This window comes from Cryptomeria japonica, chromosome 2 (assembly GCF_030272615.1).
Source record: "Cryptomeria japonica chromosome 2, Sugi_1.0, whole genome shotgun sequence".
Classification (NCBI taxonomy): Eukaryota; Viridiplantae; Streptophyta; class Pinopsida; order Cupressales; family Cupressaceae; genus Cryptomeria; species Cryptomeria japonica.
The window spans coordinates 268,684,304-268,702,390 of record NC_081406.1 but is presented as its reverse complement, the minus strand read 5'-3'; positions in this window follow the sequence as shown (position 1 = coordinate 268,702,390).

The following is an 18,087-nucleotide window of genomic DNA, read 5'->3' as shown; positions in this document are numbered from 1 at the left end:
GTCTGGGAGTGGAGTGGAAATGGAATGAGTGGATGAAATGGTAAAGCTATGTGAGTTCTCAAGAGGGCTAGCGATACGCTCATTAGATTCTTCACTGAAACCACTCTTAGGACTATTGATATCAAGAGTTGCTTGCACTGCTAGAGGAGATTTGCATTCGGACTTAGTAGCCACAACACTAGGTGGTTCACACCCAATTCCTTGATATTGCAAATTGTTTGGAGACTGTTCCTGTTGACTGAATACCTTAGGAGATAATGGGAGTTGGTCAACATGAAATATATACTCACCACATCCTAGGTCTTTAATCTTCAACCTTTCTTTTAGCTCTGCTTGTTTGGATGTAGAAGCTTTTAATGATTCTGGATCCACATATGCTGAAGATGGAACAGCTTCTCGATTGACTGGTATTGTTATTTCTGATCTAGGTTGTAGATTGTTCCAATATATGAGTGGATTTGGATCCGCTTTCATGGTCACTTCAACTCCATTGTGTGGAAACTTGATACATCGATGATATGTAGATGGGACTGCGCTCATCTCATGAATCCATGGACGTCCCAAGAGTATGTTGTATGTGAGATCTAGATCAAGGATTTGACAAACCACATCCTTTGTAATTGGTCCAACTCTGAGAGGTAAGGTGACTGTGCCCTTGGATGAACGCTCTTCATCATCATATGCCTTGATGGTGATTTTGTTTGTAGAATTCACAGCTTTATCAGAATATCCCAATTGTTTAATTGTGCTCAATGTACAAATGTTTAGACCTGCTCCTCCATCTATCAGGACTCTTTTTATTCGATGTTTGTGAATGAAGGCTTCAATGTGTAGTGGCGCATTATGTGGCTGACTTACGGAGGCATCATCGGCTTCTGTGAATGTAAGGGAGTGTGGAATGGAAAGGTATCCCACCATGGCTTGAAATTGGTCCACGTTTAGATCAGTAGGAACAACAGTATCTCTCAAGATTTTATCAAGAATGGCTTTATGTGCGGGAGATATGCGTAATAGTTCAAGGATTGAAATGAGCGCGGGTGTCTTCCCTAACTGTTCTACAAGGTCATACTCAGGTTTGGTTGATGAAGAGGTGGTGTTTTTAGCTGGAGCACCTTGCCAAGTAATTTTACCTCGATGGGTTGTAACGTGACATTCAGAGGTAGGTTTGAAAGAAGATCCAACACCTTTTAGGACAATCTTGGGTCGCTGAGGAGGATTCTCAGGGTTTTTGTTCTTGATGGTAATAGTAGAGATATGATTGTCCATCGAGATATGATTGATAGTTGAATCATAGTTGTAAGGTGCTCTAGTATAGTTGGCTTGATCATCTGTGACTTTAGCTTTTCCATTATCGTGCTTTGGGAATGGTTCCTTAAACATCTCATGTTCTTGATTGGATGAGTGTCCCTCAATCTCAATGTCACCTCTATCAATGAGATCTTGTATGATGTTCTTCAGTCGATGACAATTTCCTGTCTTATGACCCTTGCTCTTATGAAATTCACAATATTCATCATCATTCCACCAATTCGGCTTAACCTTTGGTTCATATGGAGGAAAATCTGGAACTGTGATTACCTTGTTTGCCACAAGCTTCTTGAAAACTGACTCAAGTGGTTCTCCCAATGGAGTGTACTTCCTTCGTGATCTAGAAGTTGTTTGAGTATTCACTTGATTGTTTATAGAAATTGATCCTGAAAAGATGAATTTGGGTCGCACTGTGTTGGCATCAACAACACCATCATTGACTGTATTCTTGTTTTTATTCCAAAATCTTGGCTTGTCTTTTCCTTTAAAGTCATCTTTGTTTTCCTTAAATATTTTAATGACTCCTTGTTCAATTAGGACCTTTTCTGTTGCTAAGCCTTTTTCGATAACATCCTTGAAGGTAGACAAACAAGCTTTCCTTAAGTCATAACCAATCTCTTTGTTAACATTTTGGGTGAACATCTCTACCATTTGTTTTTGTGGAATCTCACAAGAGCATCTGCTGGCTAGATTTCTCCATCTTTGTAAAAATGATACAAAAGATTCTCCCTCTTTTTGCTTGGTGTTGCACAAAGTAGTGATTGATATGTCTATCTCTATATTGTAGGAGAAATGTTGAATAAATGCTTCTGCTAGGTCACCCCATGACTTAATACCAGGTGGAAGTTGGGAGAACCATTCCATAGCTTGATCGCCTAAGCTTTGTGGGAATAATCTCATCAAATATGTTTCTTCTGCCGCTACCTCAATGCAAGCTGTGAAAAATTGTCTTATGTGTGCCTTGGGGTCTCCTTTTCCTCTATACTTATCAAATTTAGCCGTCACAAAGTGTGCAGGAAATGGAGGCATTGGAATGCTCTTATCGAAGGGATAAGGACATATATCTCTCATAGTGTATGTTGGTTTTGATGTACTCATGTCCTCCATTTTCTTTTGTAAATCTCTTATTTGTTGCTCCAAATTATTTTTGGGAGGAGATTGATTTCTTGTAGCATACCCCATGTTTGAAACACCCATTTGAGGAGGAGCTTGTTGCATGTATGGATGATACTGATCGTAGACATGTCCATATGGAGGTCTATATTGATGTGGCATATATGGAGCACTTGGCATAACTTCATGTTGAGGGACCCCATATCTATTTTGTGCATATATACCATATTCAATAGGCATTTCATTTTCCATTGTGTTGCCCCCAATTTTGACATGAGGTCTCCTTGTGTCAAAATTTTGAGGATGCCTTTGAGTATCTACTTGTTTTGATTGATCCATACCTTGAGCATGTGATTGAGCATATCTGTCTGCATAAGGCTTCCATGATGGTCTTCGAAGGTAAGTAGCATATGTTTGAGCTTGTGTATGTGGGATCTCTGGTTTTTGAAGCAAAACTGATGGTGACTCAGGCATCATATTCGGTCCTCTATTTCCTCCACTATTTGGTCTCCTTTGATCCATGTTGGATTGAGTTTGTTGTGAGGGTCGACTTTCCATAACTTGAGACATGTCAAAGTCATGAGGTATTTTAACTCCACTTTGTGCCATCATGTGTAAAAAGTACTGTCGATCTCTCCTCATTATCTCTTCAACCAATCTATTGAAATGAGGATTCATTATGGATTCTTCTATGTCTGCTGATAGTATTGAAGAGTTGTCCACATTGTCATTGTGTGTAGCATTGTTGTTTATAGTGTTTGCGCTTTCCACATTTGGATTGTTTCTATAAACATCCATGTCTGGTAATGTAGTGTGCTCAGGATTGAAGAATAAATCATTGTCATACTCATAAGAACTCATGTTTGCGGATTCTTGAGCTTCTTTAGCTATTCTCCTAGATTTTTGAAGGCGTGTTTTAACCATGAACTAGGTATTTGACCAAGATGTGAGAGACTAGATGAAAAATGGAAAAAGTATGGAAGACCAAGAGTTATATGGAGTGTAAATGAATCTGAGGTGTACTTGCAATGTCCAAAGTGTAAGACCAAGTAGGTAAGTAGTAGAGTAGGTGTGACTTCCAAAGAGAGGATCGTTTCTCTTGATGAGGTAAGCTGACCTTGACCCTAAGTAAGACCAAATGAGACCCAAAGGTAAAAAATCTTGATGAGGGACCACTTAGCAAAGTATAGTTGTATGTAGTGTGTTGACAAAGTATGATGAGGACAAGCAAGTGACCTTTTGACTCAAGTTTAGACAATTGTGAATGTAAAATGAGATGTGAAGCAATGATGGACTATGTGAGACCCAAGGACAGGTTGAATGCTAGATGAAACCTGAAGAAACAGCCTAGGAAGCTCAAGTATTCTGAAACTGATTTCTTTTGTTTGCTGGACTGTGAAATTTTTCCAATTTGTGAAGTTTTTGGTTGTGACCAAATCTGAATGTTTGACTATTTTTCGTGACAAGAGGACATAATGTTGATGAGGACTCAATGTTTGCAAGTGTTTAGACTGACAATGACTCCAAGAAAAGTGTGTTGTTTGATGTAAAATTGTTTTGCATACACTTGAAGACACAAAAGACACAATGTTTTGTTGTTTGGTCTTGATTGTTTGAATGTTTAACATAAGTCAAGCACAATTCTTATGGCTGGCCAAGACAATAGTTGTTGATCCCACATGGGGTTTTACCCCCGAGGCTACGCTATTCAGAGCAGATACTTAGATGCTTGATCTCACTGGCTCCACCCTCGGCACTCACTTCTCGGGTCAGCCAAGCATCAGTCCCCATGAAAACTCTCCATGGCAAACTTTGTATCTCTACTAAGAACCGTATGTGTGTGGGCCGCTACCAGAGGTCCGACCTCTTGCCTCAACAACTAGAAGGATTTGGGCTTCTAAAACAAAAAGGTGCTAGTAAGGGCATCCGCTCGTGTGGTCATACATGCGGCACTTTCAGCTCTGTAAATACAGAAGGCTCCCAGCCGGTAGGGGTTACGCCCTACAAATGATCAAATAAATTTGATCAAACGGGTTTATGGGGAGACATAGTGTCGGTATGAACTAATCAGCACACGTTATTCATAGTTTTCACCATGAATACATTTGATTATAGTGGTTTGGATGAGGTGGGTTTTCCTCGCTACCACTTGGGTCGTTCTCTTCTCACTAGTAGTCCTAATGACCACACGGGAAGATAGACCCTCTAAAGATTAAACAAAAAGAGCCTATTGTTCAAGACACAAAAGACAATGATTCAATTTTAGTGCACCAATTGAAGTGTTTGCTAGTCTATGAAAACAAGGCACACAATAAAAATCCAAAAACCCTTGCTAAGGACCTACAACAAAGATTTATTAGTAGTTTGGATTGTTTTAAATGATCACCCCTTCCTGCAAGCACACAAGTTAGGTAAATTTTAGATCCAAAAGACTTTGTGAAATAGGGGCCTTCAACAATGCGTTTTGTTGACCAATTCAAAGACCTGATTCATCATTAAAAAAGATCACCTGTAAAATTTTAAGAGATTTCCAGAAATGTAAGAAAATCCAAAAAATTTGCTAATTTGCTCCAAAAATTAATTTTTTATGAAAAATCATAAAAAATTCATATAAAATGCAAAATCGATCTAAAAAATTTGAAATTTTTACTGGAGAGTCTTTATGGTCTTCCAAACCTGCAAAAAAAATTTTCTGCAACAAATCCAAGCAGTTTGTGAGATGTGAGTAAAATAATGCAAAACCCTAATTTTCAAAGATCTGATTTTTGAAGAATGATTTTGCATCAAATTTAAAATCACAAAGAACAGATCCTGTGTATAATTCTGAGAGATTTCAAAAAATGTAAGAAAATCCAAAAAATTCTCTAATTTTCTCTCAAAATTAATTTTTTATGAAAAATCATAAAAAATTCATATAAAATGCAAAATCGATCCAAAAAATCTAAAATTTTTACTAAATCTTTCTGATACTTTTCTTGACTTGCAAAGAAAATATTATGTCAAAATTCGAAGCCGTTTGTGAGATCTGATCAAAATAAAGAAAAACCCTAATTTTTAAAGATCTGACTTTTATGGAAATATTTTGCACCAAAATTAAAATCACAAAGAATAGATCCTGTGTATAATTATGAAAGATTTCCAAAAATATAAGAAAATCTGAAAAATTCTCTCATTTGCTCTCAAAATTAATTTTTTATGAAAAATCATAAAAAATTCATAGAAAATGAAAATATACTCCAAAAATTCTAAATTTTGGATTGAGAGCTCCTGATACTTTCTTCAACCTGCAAAAAAAATTTGGTACAAAATTTCTTAGCCGTTTATGAGATATGATCGAATCTCTCCAAGATCTTGATTTTGTGTCCAAAACCCTAGCTGCACAAGGTTATTCTCCAAATTGTTTTACAAAACAACAATATAGGGTTAGAAAAATCTGAAAAAAACATAGATCTAAGAAAAATCCATGTCCCACCAGGCGTGCCAAAATGTTTATGGTGAAAATGGATAACAATAATAACAAAATTGAAAGGCTAAATGAATTCAACCACCAAACCCTAACCTAACAACAACAAAGATCCACCATAACATATGAAGATTACCTAAGACAATGCAAATAACTCAAAATCACAAAGATTAAACCATCACATGTCCAATAGGGTTTTGATCTCCATTCTTCCTATCTCCATTGATCTTGCTTGATATATTTGCTCTCAGATTTTTATATGCACAAGAGCTCAACAAAGAACGAAAAGTGGTTGCAAGTAGGATCGCAGTGTAGCCAAGTCCTCCCAAAATTGTTGATTAGGGTGAGTGATTAGGGTTTGATAATGAAGGAGGCATCTTCTTAAATAGAAGACACAATATGAAATGGAGGGATAAGATTGAGAGGTGTAAAAGGAGGTCGGCTATGATTAGAGGGTAGGTAAAAGAAATAATAAAATAATGAAAGAGGTAGGTAGTGTATGAATTAAGAGATGAATGGCATGTGTCATGGGTAGAAAAAGCTAATGAATTAATTAAATAAATAAAGATTTATTTAATAAATAGAAGAAGTAGGATAATTAAATAAATAAAAATATTTATTTAATTTAGGAAAAGGATAATTTAAATAAATAAATGTATTTATTTAAATGAGAAATAAGGCTAGAAGAGGATAAATGAATTAATTAAATAAATAAAGATTTATTTAATTAATAGAAGAATTAGGCTTAGGTAATTAAATAAATAAAATATTTATTTAATTAGACTGGACAATTTTAGGTGTCTACACCACCCATGTAAAAACATCACATTTTGTGATGAAGTGTAGCCTTTGTTGGGAAAGTGTTGTTGTGTGTTTTTTCCTTGCTTGTTGTGTTTGCATGTGTGTAACCTGTCTAGGGCTTGGTTCTCCAAGCTCGGGGGTGGCTTCTAGTAAGCCTAGGCTGGGAGGTGAGCACTCCATGGTCAAAGCCTTATGATTTATTTGCAGGATTGCTTGGAAAGAAAAGAAAAAGACAAGCTAGGAGTTGTTGGATTTATTTGATTTGCAGAAAAAGATTAGGGAATGGGATATTTTATATTTTAGTTGCAGCAATGAAAAAGGAAAGCTACATGTTGTATTTATTCGAAAAAGAAATGTATTCATTTTGTTTAAAGTCCTCATTTAATAGAAATGAGAGACTAGATGGGTATCTCACCCATTTGTAACGTTGACTATATTGTATTTTAAATATGCTTTAAAGAAATGCATTATTTTTATTAAGCTATTATTGCAAAAATGAAATGTTTATCTTTGGATTAAGATCCTATAGTTAATGAAATAATAATTGTTGTATGCATGTTATTTCTGAAAATAAAAGTTCAGTTTATTTCCTTATGCATATTAAAATAATGGAAATGAGTAAAGTAGTAAGCTTGCATGTTAGTAAGAGAAAATTAAGCATTTAGTCCTAATCATTTATTCCCAAATACATATCATGGTTTAATAGATTTAACATGCATATCTCTAAGGTTAATTTAAATAATTCTAGATTAATGTAGTTGCTGAATATAGTTTATTAAATTCTGTCATTTTCCTTTTTATTTATCGCAGAAAATAAATCTAAATTAGCAATCTATCTCTAAAGTTAGCATCTGTATTGTCAATAGAAAAAAAGAAATGCTTTATTTAAATCTGTTAGTTTTGAAAATCCGCTTTAAGTGACTTTAGGAAAAAAAATAAAAATATAAACTGATTGTTTAAAGTAAATAAAAGAAATTTTGCCCCTATTATCATGCTGTCAATATTTTATTAATTTCTGCATGATTTAAAAAGGTTAAAAAAAATATAGATTACTTAAGCATGTGTGTGTGTGTGTGTGTGTGTGTGTGTGTGTGTATAAGACTACATATTTTATGTAGAATTATTCTCAACCTGTGAAATTGTTTTTTTTTAAAAGTGTGATAACCATAGAAAAATACACACACACACACACACATATATATATATAAAGGGATTAAAATTTTATTTTTCTAATAAAAAATAAATAAACAAAAAAGGGGAGCCTCGGCCCCCCCGCGCTGTGGGCAGCGACCCCCAGCGATGGCCGCAACCCACAGACGGGGTGGCTTCGCCCCTCCTGTGGGTGGCGCCCCACAGCGATGGCAACAATCGGGCTACTGGCCACGTCCCATAGCGGTGGCCAAGGCCGCCTCTGTGGGCTGTGACCGGCAGGCTCGGCTGCGGCCACCCCTGCGGGAGCCCCCATGGCCTCCACCATGCCGCTTCCTGCACAAAGAAAAAAAAACTCGCGACACCCCCCCTCCTCCACCATGCAATTTGACCACCTCCTCTTCCCTGCAAAACAATAAAACCCTAACCCAGTTCTGGTTAGGGCAGTTTTGGGTTTTTGTAAAATAAAGAAATAAAAAAAAGGGAAGGGTTAAGTTAGAACAAGAAAATTAGGTTATCATTGTTTTATAATATTTTTAGTTAGGTTACATGGATATTTTTATAATAATGTTTGTTTAGAAAATAAATATCCTCATATATAAATATATATGGGTTTAATGAATATATATATATATATATATATATATATATATATATATATATATATATATATATATATATATTATAATAATGTTTGTTTAGAAAATAAATATCCTCATATATAAATATATATGGGTTTAATGAATATATATATATATATATATATATATATTTTAAAATATGAATGTATAAAATTAACTTGAGTTTAATTATTTCAATTAAACATTCATATTTTATATATACATTAAATAAACATTTAAATATGATGTTTTAAATTTTAAATTATTTTGGAGTTTAATCTTTTAGGAAATTTATAATGACTTCGTAAGTTATTTTGGCCATAGGGGATTATTTTTTTAGTTCACCTAAATTTTAGGGTTGCCGAGATTAAACTCTATAGGGCAAATTTTATTATGGATTTATTTAGCCTTTTAGACACATTATAATTATTGTTAAAATAATTCATGGGATTTAAAAATCCAATTGCTAGAGTTAATTTAATTAATTCCTACAATGATTAAAAAGATTGATTAAGAATAATAATATCCCTTGTCAATTAATTTAGGGGTTTTGCTTAAGTGAATTTATTATTTAATTAATTAATGAGATAATAATAAATTCTTTGTAAAGTTGATTTCCCACATGCAAATTAGATTATCCCGCTTACTTGACATAGTGGTTTAAATTAATTCTAGTTGAACAAGAATTCAAATGTAGTTAAGACAAAACTTGTTACTGCGTTATTTTAGCAAACTTAGTTTTATTAGGTTTTGCTTTTAAAAAAAAAAATTATTCCGTTCGTGCCCAAAAGTTTGGTCATGATAGTTAGTTTATTATGCCCTTCTAAATTAGTTCTCTTGAGTATCAAGTGAAACAACCATCAAGAACCTTTAGAAGAAGCACATAAACCAAATTTTTTTCCTTAATAATATTTGTTTATAGAATAAGTTTTTTTCATGAAGGATAAGTAAATGGCCATCCAAAAAAGATCACTTGAAGGTATTCAATATTGTAGTGAAATAGTTAGCATTTGTGGGTATGATAATGGATATGGAAGGTCCCAATGTATAACATTCTTGTGGTTCATTTTCTCATATGTTGAAAATTTTGTAAAATCCTCTTGTTTGGGTTGGGGTTTTATTTCAAGGGCTATTTTTATCTAAGTTGCTATCTTGCCATTTTGGCCTTGACCCAAAGTTTTTTTTCCTTATATTGAAGCTATAACATCCATCACAACATCCCAACTAATTCGCTATTTTTCCTTTTCCTTGCTCTATCTTCAAAGTTCCTAGTTTTAAATGGTCAAGAGTGTGATTCATTAGGTTTTAAATATTATTTATTCTCTCAAAATATTTAATCCTTGATGCACGTATTTATTTTCTCCCTTGTTTGGATATTTGTATCCTCTAAATTGATAATGAGCTTTATAAATATGAAAATTAGGACAACATTGAACAATGAGTCGATAGAGCATGTAACAACTTCATCATGGTAAAAGGACACCTTGATGTCAAGGATTAATAGATTAAATATAATGAACTGAGAAAATACATTAGAATCCTTGAGATAAGCATTCCCATTGGTCATGCACAAGAGCTTATAAAATTTCATATTGAATAAAATGAATTCAAGGACCTATGAATTGTAGGGCTAGAAGATCCCAAATTATGACGATGAAGGTAAAATATGAAATATTTGGAAGCTCAAGGGAAAAAAAGGATAACCTAGGGATGGGATCTAGTTTGGGATGAATGTCAAGGTTTGCAAAAATATCGCTAAATAAATGAACTAACTCTAAAACCCTATGACACACTATCTTCTATAGTTTATGAGATGTAATCAAGAATAAACCAATATGACCAATCTAATCTAAATTAAAAGAGTTGTGAATAGGATAGCTAGATAAGAGATAAGAGTGATTATCTTATTTAAATTCTATGATGGATTTGATATTTGATGTTAAATTTGTGTTGAGTTGATAAAAGTGTTAATGATCTAGATTTAGAACATGGATCAAAATATTGTAACAAAGGTGCTTAGAGATTACTAATAATGTAGATATGTGTACTTTATGTAACCTGGTATGGAACATTATTACAATATGTAATTTATTCTACAACGTCTCACACCATGCAACTTAATCATATATCAATGTGACTTACATAGAATCTACTATAATTATATCATCTCCTCGTAATAATATAACTAGTAATTGCACTTTGGTGTGTAATAGGTATGCCAAAGAGGTGTGAAAGATCAATTAGGAAATAAATTAGTCTATTTTTTGCATACATTCGTGCAATACATGAGATCAATTGGTAGGTCATTAGGAAAATGATGTTGTTTGTACAAAAAAAGGTTTGAATGGAGAAGTGATAGCTTCAAATCAATTATGCATCTACTTACAAGGATCCAAACACAATTAAAACAAAACCTCTAAATTAATAAGATAATCAAGATCCATTACCAATAGACTCATGTTATGTTTGCAATAAGGAGATAGGGAGAGAGATAGATGGATAGAAAGAGGGAGGTGTAGAGGGGGGGTCAAGGGGAAGTGAGAGCAAGGTGAGATGGGCAGCAAGAGAGAGAGGGGTAAGAAGATATATATAAAGACAAAGATGTATATGGAGAAGGAGAAGGAGGGGGATAGATATAGATAAAAGAGAAATATATATATATAGAGAGAGAGATAAAAAGATAGAGATAGAGATAAAAAGTGATATATATATATATATATATAGAGAGAGAGAGAGAGAGAGAGAGAGAGAGAGAGAGAGAGAGAGAGAAGGTAACAAGATATATAGAGAGGTAGAATTAAATAAAGATGGAGATATAGAGATAGAATAAAAGAGACATAGATATAAATGTCTAGGAAGAGGGAGAGGGGGAGAAAGGGAGACATGTCTAGAGATAGTAGGATAGAGAGGAAGATAGAGGTAGAGATGAAGATATACTGAACGAAGAAGAGGGAGACAAATAGATCTAGGGAGATAGAGAAGGAGAAATAGAGAGATATATAGGAAGAGGGAGAGGAGATAGATATATAGATGGCGAGATAAAGTGTGTGAGACAGATAGAGATATAATGAGACATGGAGGGGGACAGTGAGATATTGATAGAGAGATGGATAAACAAAGAGAAGTAAAGATAAAGATAGAGAGGGAGAGATAGAGATATGGAGAGAGAAAGAGTGAGAGATAAAGATATATGGAGAGAGAGAGAGATAGAATGAGAGAGAGAGAGACCTGTAGAAATAGATAGATAGCAGGATTGGAAGGGAGTGAGAGATGGTTAGAGGAGGGGGAGAGAGGAAGAGAGATAGATAGAGAGGGAGAAATACCTCAATCAATATAGAGGGAGAGAGAGATATATATAGATAGAAGGATATAAAGAGAGATATGGATGGTAAGGGAGAGAAATACAGGGATAGGGAGATAGAAGTAGTGAAAAATATCGATAGAGAGAGAGGAGTGAATAAGAGGAAAGAGAGAAAGGGACAAAGAGGGGTAGAGAGAGAGAGAGAGAGAGAGAGAGAGAGAGAGAGAGAGAGAGAGAGAGAGAGAGAGAGAGAGAGATTCTATATCTTTGTCAACATTAAAGTAATCAATATTGACATTACATTAAAGTCAAAGTAAATTCAATCAAATTTAATCAATCTTAATATATATTTTTGTCAATTATTCAATTTCATTCTCAATTAATCAATCTAAGTTCATATAAAATTTAAATTAAATTATTAAAGTGGACATGTAAGGTATGTTTTCTTACCTACTTTAGCAGTCATGTAAAATCCCATTTTATTCATATATATCATCTACTCATAAAAATATAATAAAGACTCCTTTGAAAAAAAAAAAAAACTCAACTCCCTTTTTATGCTATTAAAATTCACCAAAAGCTTATACTATTGGTTTTGAAACTATACACTCATACCCTATGAAATATCTATCTATTTTGAACTTTTTGATTTACCCATTCATATCAATCTTCATTTTAGGTTTCACAGACTTCACAATATGATAACACCTTGGAGTCTAATAAAAAATCAAGGAAAACTCGATAAATTCAAATTATTAAACCTGACATGACAAAGTTAGTCTTCTTTTTATCTATACGTAGACTCGAAATAATTTTTATTATCACATTGTTGAGTCATCCTCTCCTCCTCGAAACTTAGATTACCTCTAACTCTTCCACTCCCTTGTTTAAATATGTGTGTAGAGATTTGATTTTAACTTCACTTATTGAGCTATTGACTTATTCATGCTTTAACTAGTGTTAGTTGACTCTAATTTAGCCATCCAAAGTAAAATTGCATTGCCCTTTGATCCCCAACCAAATACATAGAAGGGGTGTCTTTCTATGAGGAGTTACAAAGAAAAAGATCAAGCAAGCAAATATATTATATAAATGTTGTAAGTGATCTAATGGGTTGATTCATGATATAGAGATATAACTTTAGATTGTTTCTAATTGGACGACTTTAAAATGTTCTTTGTTGATTTTTTATGGTGATACTTGAAAGTGGTTAATGATCTATATGTGTTTATAGTACACATTGTTAGGTGATCTTAATGTGTTACCTTTGACATATTTTCTAATAGGGGAATCATTATAGGAGTGGAAAAAATATAATTTGAATATAATCTAATATGGTAGGGCATCTAAAGATGTGGATTGGTCCTAGTTTATAAGGAGGTTTGTCTAGTGGGTTCAAGGTTAAGAGTCATTTTATGCACCAAACAAGTTGAATTGACTACAATGACAATATATCAATAACATGTTTTCTAAGTGATGTAAAATAACGGTGTAAAAATGTAACATATACACTTCTCTATCTTCATGTGTGTATGTTTATGATAAAAATGTGTCTTTTATCTAAAATTTTCTTACTCATCATCAAAGACTATGAAAATCTTATAATGATCTTAAAAACAAGAATTAAAATTTTGATTTAAAAAAAAAGATAATATAATCATGGCCAAATGAATATTTAAATTCATATTATCTTCTCTTAATTTCATTTATTTATTTATTTTTAATAAATTTAGAGTGCTAATAATAGAAAAGGTGTTAATCTATAGATGGATACAATGATAGAGATTTTTATCAACCATCTTCCCCAGTATGTGCATCTACTTCATGCTTCAATTCTATGAACCCTTGTTATGAAAAGCACACTCTTAGCTATCATATATGTATTTATATAATGAGATACCATGCATGAAAAACATAATTTAAATTGATAGGATTTATATATGTCTATTCATTCACATTGCAATAAGTACAATCATAGGGTTTTATTGTTGCTCTATCCCAATGAGATTGACTCTTTAAGATCTTACAAATGTTAGTTGCTAATGACATTCATTCCTAGCTTACAAGTGAAGACTATGCAATGCTCTAGTTGAATCACCTATGATTGTACCGTAGACACATGCACATGATGTGAAATAGAGTTAATCAATCAGAATTGCATCCAACTTACATATGCTAAAAATCTAAATTTATGGCATCAACATCCTCTTAGCACAATATTATATCCCATCCTTTAAACATAAACTAAATAAAATACAATAAATGACCCCTATAAATCTTATGTTCTAATTTGTGTAATTTCAAGGGTAGTGTTACCCTAATTTACGACTTCCCATTTGAATTCTAATTTTATCTTTTTAAGCAGCTATGTCCTTAAGTACTCACTTTGAAATTAGCATATTCTCAACTTTTCACTTGATCTTCACAGTGCCTAAGTTCATCTAAATGCAGATCACCCAATTCCCCCTTTTTTTCGAAGAATTCATGTTGTTTGTCTTGAGTCTATTCCTTTGTAATCAGTTAGTCGGATAATTATGAAACTCCAGTACTTCTTCACATTGTTCTTAAGTTCTCAAATTTAGTGATGACCTAGCTACCTTTTGAAGACTTCATATCATCAGGAGCTAAGTGCATTGGTCAATACTCTAAGTCCGCATGTCGGGTGATCTTAGAACTTCAATTTATCACTTATCAACATGTTTCTTAGTTCTAGAAGTTCTTAATTGCCCAATTTTGTTGGAGCCTGCATTTCCCAAGGCGTAATCTTTTAGAAAATTTGGAAAGTACGTCTACTTTATGACAGATTAGATGGAGAAAGGCATGCAAAGGTGGCGACACAATTTTGGGAATAAATGATATTACTCCACATGAGCTAGCATTTAATGAGTTTGAAGCCCAATTCTTGAACAAAAAAAATGGTATGTTTTTGAGTTCATTATTACTTGCTAAAGTTGGTTGAAGTAACATATTAGGGCTCACTCAAAGAAAGAAAAGACTTGTCAATCCATAATTCCCCATTTCAGTCTGTGTTCAGTATGGATTATTCCCCTGTTTTGAACCAAGATGGTATTAACCCATGAAAACTAGTTCCTTGTAATTCAACCTGATTCGAATTGGCCACAAAGTGAGCAAAGTGACATCATTTCTACACTAAGCGCACTGGCTTGGAAAGAACAAACCAATTTCAACGAATACAAAAGGGTATTTGATACCTTAAGGAAAGAAGAGAGAGGAGTATAAAATCATAATCAATTCCTACAAGTAGAAATTGTTGCAGCAAGAAATCTAGCTTGAAGCAAAGCGCCTTGGTATCCAGTCAGTGACACTATCAAGATAGAATACTCTCTACTATTGAAAGAGAAAATAATACTTAAACATGGTGCTATCAGGGGATGGTATTGATTCATTACTTCAACTTGGTATGGATTTTACATAAGACCCACAAGAAGACATCCTCTTTGGATTAACAAGTTTTGTGTGGGAGTGTAAAATGAGTTTCGTTGAACATATGAGAGTGCTCCTAGTGTTAGAAGAGGAAGAGGAAAAGGCTAAATTGCATAATGCATAACTCCAACTGGTAATTGAAATTGAAAGAAACTCAGTTCCTCTTAATAATTAGTGTCATTAAATCTGAATTAGTATAATAGCATAGGATTAGGGGATTTTGGTATTTTCAACTATGGGTTCTAGTGGGCCATGTGTGGTTTATTGAGTTTCAGTTTTCTTTTTTAAAGCGGTTATTTTCAAGAAACTGTTACTTCTTAAATAATTACAATTAAGCATCTATATATGTTGGGAAATCTATAGTGATAGGGACTTTTTGCCTTTTTGGGCCTTCAAGGATTTTAAAAAGCTTTCTCAGAAAGAACTCTAATGTATGTTTTGTTTTCAATAGATATTAATAATATTATTTGGATGCAATTCTATGAGTCGTAAACCTTGTGTTATGGTTAATGGGTGTTTGTTCTTCTTATGTTGAACATGCTATTGCTTAGATGATTTTTCTTGGTATCTATTCAAAAACCCTATATGATAAATTAGGAATATTGTTGTAGAGAAGTTAGATTTGAACAAATGATATAGTGATGTTATGGTATTATAAGGGATTTACTATATTGAAGGAAGAATCTTTGTGTTCTTTTCTTATTTCTATTATGTTCTTTGGCCTTATTTTCTTTTTTAGTTAAAAACATCCATAGTTTTTAATTGTTTTATTATCTTTAGAAGGTAGTTGCACCTTATAAAATAAGCAAACAGTTGATGTAAAATACAATTTTGTTTAGCTCAACTGGTGGTTACAGTTGTCACTTGCATGGACGACATAATACAAAGTTAAGTGACAAAATTTGTCAACCAATAGGTACAAAGAAAATTGAGTCTTCAAAGTATGTTTCCTACGAGTGCATGTAATGATGATTTCGAGCACAAAGGAAATAACAAAAGAAAAAAGATTGTTGAGATATTTCTCAGCATTTTCTTCCAACATCTAAAATGGTTGATCAAAATGGTGAGTTATACATGAAAACCTTACAAAGTTTGACACAAAAAATATAGATTGGTATGCATTAATTGAGGAAGGTCGATTAAGATAACATTAACTTCAACATGGTGATTATCAATGGTTCTTTGTTGCATTTTCATTTATGAACTTATGCTTATAATTTTGTGCTCATAAGTTTCCTAATGTTGATCAAGATCAACCTTTCAAAGGTTAGGTGTGCCTCAACCCAAGTTTTACACTTAAGGGCTAATATAAGGAATATGTAAATATGCACAAGATCTTTATCATGGAAATCACACTCAATACTCAAAATGGATAGGGAACTAACCAAATTACATCATTTATCTATCAAACGTTCTCTAGGTTATAATTGCTACAAACTTCCTCCTTAGTTGTAATGTTAGTGACATAATTAATCTTCTAGGAGAAATTTGGGTATTGATATCAATTAGGTTGGTTACTTGGGTCAAAGGTGTAGAATTTAGAAGAGTGTATACCAAAGTATCTAAATGCACTATTTATTGTGCTAGGGATTAAAATGGAGATATAATAGATGTACTAAATGGAATATATTATGAAGACACATGAATTATCACTTTGTATATGACATGGGGGTAAGTGGTGGTATGAGTCACACTTGCTTGGAGCATGACACAATAAAATTAATTATTTATAGAGCTATATTTTATGCAAGAGCATGAATGCCCTTATGAAATGTTGTACTAGAGGGAATTATATATGCTTTGGTTGGATTCACATCCTGAATGAAATTTAATACTACATCTTATGTGATTCTAGTAATTGCCCTAAATTTGTTGAGTTTTCAAATGTTGAACATTCACGTGAGGATTTAGAATAGTGACTCTTGGTGATATACTAGAGTATGGCTTCAAATGTGGCCAACTAAAATTAGTCTTCCATGGTAAGTTATTTAAACTTATCATTCTTCCTTTGAATATTGATGTTGGTAGAAGAGGTAGAGAGAAAAATCACTCTTTTCCTATAAACACTTGTAAAAGTTGGTCCAAAATATTATGCATAGTTGATGTATCCTCAAATAAAAAGTAGGGTTTTTATCCCAAACATAAAATGTGTGGATACTTGTAGTGGTAGCTTCCATATGAGGCATGACTTAGAGGTCAAGTAATATGTTGCACCAATGAATCAAGAAGAATGTCAATTAAAAGTCAGTATCTTCAAGTTTGATGAATAAGGGTGCAAGGGACACTTACATGGATGAAAGAAGTAATAAGGTGCACATGGGATCACATGGTGAAAATAGAGACATGAGAAATAAAATTATTTTGAGAAACGGTGGCAAGGTGATCAATTATGGAGGAGAAGAGATTGGTGGTATAGAAGTAACTAATGGTGAAAGAGTTTTAGGAGGTGGTGATGAAACAAGAGGAGGGAATTGAACTATTAGTTCTGAAAGAACTTATTGTTATGTAGGATGCTCCTCATTAGAAGAGTGTTGAATGAATACACCAATATGTTTGTACATGTGATTCCATAAAGGAGATGTCAAGTTGCAACAACTTTTCCCTTTGTCTATTTTCATGTAAACATGAATGGACTAACACTCAAAGCATATGTTTAGGATACATTTTGACACAAATGAATTTTAGTGATTGGGGGCACAATAATGATGCTAAGGATCCAATTTATTAGCTACATCTACTCAATATTGATGTCTTTCTTGTTGATAGTATAATGGATACTTTTGGGTAAGTGGGACTCACCTCCTCCTAAATATAATCTACAATAATAACATCAATACACATTAAAAGTGACACTGGGAACTTTCTATAAAAGTAATATTTAACATTAT